Below are 6,000 nucleotides of genomic sequence, written 5' to 3'. Positions count from 1 at the left end.
GACTGTGTAATAATAACTAACTGTGTAAAAAATAAAAAAGTGTTATAATAAGTCAGTCACCAGAGATTTCTTGTCCATTTGCAGTAAAAATATTCAATTCTCACATGAGAGGTGTGGATCTTTTGGACAGAGTCATTAGGAAATACACCATGGGAGGAGAACAACGAAGTGAACAACAAGGATACTACATAGCTTTTTCTTTTTATTTTTCAATTGTTGCATCACATGTTGACTACAAGAATGCTGTAATTGAAATGACAAAAGAAAAAAATAATATAATACTTTTCCTTCAAGATGTACATTGGTGAAAATGTGATGTAGAATACCACTCGAAGAAAAACAATCATAAACTTTCTGGATGTTAATGGAGAAGAAGCTGAAAAAAGGGAAGGGGAGAATGAAAGGAAGAGAAGATTAGTTCAGCCAATACTGCCAATGGCCAAAGGATATAAAGGTACTTTGCAAATGGCAGAAATGACTATGAAAGGAAAGAACAGATCATGGCTTAAGGGACTGGGTTGTTAAAAAACCAACAATGTGAGGTGTTCTGAATGTAAGAGTTCTTGCACCTTACTTCAGAAAGAAACTGTTTCATGAAATTTCATGCTTCATAATCTAGGACTATTCCGTAATATTTTTAAAAAGTTATAATGTAATTAGTGCAATTAATTCTTTTTCAAACATTTTTAAAATTTTTTTCATTTTAACAAGTGTCAGTCATGGAAGTGAACAATGAGTGGCCATGGAACATTCTGTGTACAGACAAAGCCCATGTCCATCTCCAAGAGACATGCAAATATGCAGAACTGCAGAATATGGCAATGTAAAAATCTGCTCACACATCAACCAGTACCACTTCGTTCTACAAAGGTGTGGTGTGGGTGGAACGATACTGTTTATCATAGGGCCATATATTTTTGAGGAGATGTGTCCTGTGGGTCCTGTTAGCTGTGCCATCACTGGTAAACAATATGATAGTCTTTTGCGCACCAACATTATTCCAACCCTTAAAGAGTGTGGACGTATGCAAGATGGTGCACATTGCACAGTCAGTAAAGCAGCTGCTGAAGAGGTATTTTGGAAATGCTAGAATTATCAGCCATCATTACCCTACAGACTGGCTGTCCAGATCACCTGATCTTAATCTGTGTGGCTTCTGGCAGTGGGATTACCTGAAAAATGCTGTGTTTAGTGCTCCAGTTACAATCGTAGCTGAACTGAAGGCACACACTGTGCACCACATTCAGAACATGAGCCCTGAGACACCCCGATCTCTCGTGGAAAATGCTGTTTCTCGATTTCAGATTTCAGCTAGTGGCAGAAAATGGTGGCCAGTATACTGAACATGTCTTGCACCAGTCTCAGGACAATCACAAACAGATTTAATTGCTGATTTTTATTCCATTTTTGGCCTCACGACAATTAAAAGCAAATTTCTCTCAAACTTGTGGGATCAGGCAAATTGCACAGTATGGTTGATTTAATGTACAACTCACATTGTGGCTGTCATGTTTCAGTTCATCTGTCATTTGTAGCCAAAACCATTTATGTTATAACTCTTACAGCTTAAATTTTTTTTCAATAATTTACTACACTCAGGTCGTACAATATCAGTAAATAAATATAAGAGCATATTATAAAGTTGGCTAAAAGATAAAGAATTCTATTCAGCTGAAGAACTCCTAGAAACTAATAATTATAATATACATATTTCCTAAGTTTTAGATCTTAAATAAGCTAGCTATTTTCTGTGACCCAGTATCTAACTGATTGTTGTATAAAACTTGACTCCACTAAAAACTTCAATGAAGTCATTTGTATGAAAAATACTGGAAGGCGAGTAAAAATTACAAACACCATGAACACCTCAATATGTCAATGATTACTTACAGTATTGAAAAAGTGCAGAAAATGATAGTTGAAAATTACCAAATTATGGTTAGAGTGGTTGCTGATGTTGGTGCACTATTTGACTCATTCTAATCAATTTGTCAGACGTTTTGGGCACGAAATATGTAGCAGCAAAATTTGTTCTGCAACTGTTGAATTCCAATCAAAGGCATTGCTGAATGAACACTTCCCAGAGTTTTCGAACAGAGTTCTCGATTATTCAGAACTGCTCAAATGGGTCATAATTGGTGACAGCACTGAGAGTATGATACACTCCTGGAAATTGAAATAAGAACACCGTGAATTCATTGTCCCAGGAAGGGGAAACTTTATTGACACATTCCTGGGGTCAGATACATCACATGATCACACTGACAGAACCACAGGCACATAGACACAGGCAACAGAGCATGCACAATGTCGGCACTAGTACAGTGTATATCCACCTTTCACAGCAATGCAGGCTGCTATTCTCCCATGGAGACGATCGTAGAGATGCTGGATGTAGTCCTGTGGAACGGCTTGCCATGCCATTTCCACCTGGAGCCTCAGTTGGACCAGCGTTCATGCTGGACGTGCAGACCGCGTGAGACGACGCTTCATCCAGTCCCAAACATGCTCAATGGGGGACAGATCCGGAGATCTTGCTGGCCAGGGTAGTTGACTTACACCTTCTAGAGCACGTTGGGTGGCACGGGATACATGCAGACGTGCATTGTCCTGTTGGAACAGCAAGTTCCCTTGCCGGTCTAGGAATGGTAGAACGATGGGTTGGATGACGGTTTGGATGTACCGTGCACTATTCAGTGTCCCCTCGACGATCACCAGTGGTGTACGGCCAGTGTAGGAGATCGCTCCCCACACCATGATGCCGGGTGTTGGCCCTGTGTGCCTCGGTCGTATGCAGTCCTGATTGAGGCGCTCACCTGCACGGCGCCAAACACGCATACGACCATCATTGGCACCAAGGCAGAAGCGACTCTCATCGCTGAAGACGACACGTATCCATTCGTCCCTCCATTCACGCCTGTCGCGACACCACTGGAGGCGGGCTGCACGATGTTGGGGCGTGAGCGGAAGACGGCCTAACGGTGTGCGGGACCATAGCCCAGCTTCATGGAGACGGTTGCGAATGGTCCTCGCCGATACCCCAGGAGCAACAGTGTCCCTAACTTGCTGGGAAGTGGCGGTGCGGTCCCCTACGGCACTGCGTAGGATCCTACGGTCTTGGCGTGCACCCGTGCGTCGCTGCGGTCCGGTCCCAGGTCGACGGGCACGTGCACCTTCCGCCGACCACTGGCGACAACATCGATGTACTGTGGAGACCTCACGCCCCACGTGTTGAGCAATTCGGCGGTACGTCCACCCGGCCTCCCGCATGCCCACTATACGCCCTCGCTCAAAGTCCGTCAGCTGCACATACGGTTCACGTCCACGCTGTCGCGGCATGCTACCAGTGTTAAAGACTGCGATGGAGCTCCGTATGCCACGGCAAACTGGCTGACACTGACGGCGGCGGTGCACAAATGCTGCGCAGCTAGCGCCATTCGACGGCCAACACCGCGGTTCCTGGTGTGTCCGCTGTGCCGTGCGTGTGATCATTGCTTGTACAGCCCTCTCGCAGTGTCCGGAGCAAGTATGGTGGGTCTGACACACCGGTGTCAATGTGTTCTTTTTTCCATTTCCAAGAGTGTATTAAAACTAAGGCCTATTGTTTCCACTGGAAGCATCAGGAAAAATGAAAGGGAAAAAAAACCACTAATCAAGTGTGATTGAATGAGAAGGTTCTACACACTGTTTCTCCCATTTCAGTGGTGTAGTGTGTCATGAATTCTTGCTGTCAGGATATATGATCCATAAAGAGTACTTTCAAGAAATTCTCCACAGTTTGAATGGAAGACTTTGACGAAACAATTCATGACAACTACATGGTTATGCATCTGATCAATCTTCACTCCCTGTTTGTGACATTTTGGCCAGAAACTTCATCATTATGATACTTCAGCCTTTCCTGACACCACCCCTTGTGATTTCTTGCTATTACCAAAACTGAAAAACTATTATGACAAGATGACATTCTGCTAGTATGGAACAAATTAAGACAGAACCACTGAAAGAACTAACCATCATAGAGCAAACTGCGCTCCAGAAGAGCTTGGAAGATCAGGAAAAGCACTGTCATAAACGTAAATGTGAAGTTCTTTAACACATTGACTGCCACAAGGATAGTGACAGATATTTCATAGCCAGGCCACGCTTGAAGGGTTGAGGCTTTGCTATGGCTGCTGGTGGTGTTGTGGCAGTCAACATATTAAAGGGTTAAAACAAATAACCAATTAACAGTTTTTTTAAGAACAAGAAATTCTGCATCCCACCACCCTATTCCGATAACCCCTCCCAATATAACAGCATCTGTGGACAATATACTACATGTGGTACAGGAGTTTTGTAACAACTGTCACAGAAAGATATGAACTGCAGATTAAAACTGAAGAAGTTGCAGAAATTTAATAAATTAAGGTGATGTGACCTGAGTAAAATGAAAGAACCACTAGTAGTTGAGGGTTTCTAATGCAGAACTAGGCAATGATTGAGTGAAACATGGGATAAGAACACTACAAGATGACTGAAACAACAGAAAATCTTGGATGGAATAGCAATATGTATTAAGGTAGATCACTACTTAATACAACAGAAAAACAGTCAAAGTTGCTAACTTCAATTTTACTTACTTGATGAGTTGTTTCGGGTCAGGATTCATTTTGATATCATCCAGATGGTCAATATAGTATTTCCCAAAATATAAGAACCATGTCAAGATAACAAACATACACATATAACAAAGTGCAAATGAACAGTTACAGAGAATGCTGATAATGCTGCAACAATTCATTTTATTTATTCTACTGTCCAACAGCCAAGGGAGACCACCAAGATACTAAGGGGATGATCATACTTTTCTGGCCGATCTGTGGGTACTATTACTATATCTACTAAAGGATCTGGCACTTTCTTATATTTCTGCCATTAAAGAATGTCTTAAGTATTGTTAAAAACCAGTAGTTTGTACAATGCAGCAATGTCTATTGATGTATTGCAACAATAAGGGCATTTATTCATCTGTTAGTAGATGACTGGTTTCCACAAATCAAGAGAAACAATATCAAAAATATTCTTAGCTGAAAAATATGAGCACAAAATGATGAATCTGTAGAACACATGCCATGGAATACATCAAATATGCAAACACAGTTCCATACAAATTATTTCTCTTCCACCTGAGGTCCTGTTTGACATGTAGAGATATATGTTCATTTGGTACAGCATACACAATGTCAACATGAAGCACAAATCCAAGAAGCAGCAATACACTACAGACAGTGGTGTGTGATGCAGTCAAAGTAGTGTCAATAATTTCAACAGAAAGTGAATGTCGCACTTCTCGCAGAGCTGCTCCTCGTAATGAAAGGGTCTGGGACAGAGCAATTCAAGCATACGTACATACCCGAGAGCATGTGAAACATGCTACATGGGATTCCGGCCAGGAAATTTTCTACTGCAAGCACTAAATTTTCTGCTGTTGAAGATATCTGCTCATGAGTCAAGCCCACTTGCACTGAGCGTTGTGATCTTGTGAGATGATAGATCTAATATACTGCCAGTCCAGCAATATGGAGATGAACTTAAAGATTAGCTGTGATATTATTTGTACAGCTGATAGTTCTGTCCTCAGCAGCCATGTAGGGATCACGACAAACATGTTACATGGAGATAACTGTTAGCCCTCTACCAGAAACAGTTACCTGACACAGTGGGAGGATTGAGCAGTTTGTATTTCATTACTGAAGCCAGTCCTTGAATACAGCTATTACTTTGGTTTCTGGACCTGGCCTTTGATTTGGAATTCTGTTGGAATGAGTGTTATTGCGTAGAATGATGCTGGCTTCAATTCATAGGTACTGATTCAGGCTTATGTTACTTGTAGTCATAATGTTCACTCTGCTGACATAGCACTGGTCACTGCATGGTATATGGTCTGCGAAAGAGACCAGTCTTGGTAATGTCAGGTTGTCACATTTAAGTGGTGATGGAGAACTCAAACCATCACAT

The sequence above is a fragment of the Schistocerca americana genome, chromosome X, assembly GCF_021461395.2.
Source record: "Schistocerca americana isolate TAMUIC-IGC-003095 chromosome X, iqSchAmer2.1, whole genome shotgun sequence".
NCBI classification, from domain to species: Eukaryota; Metazoa; Arthropoda; class Insecta; order Orthoptera; family Acrididae; genus Schistocerca; species Schistocerca americana.
The sequence above is the reverse complement of the archived record's forward strand: the minus strand, read 5'-3'. Positions refer to the sequence as shown.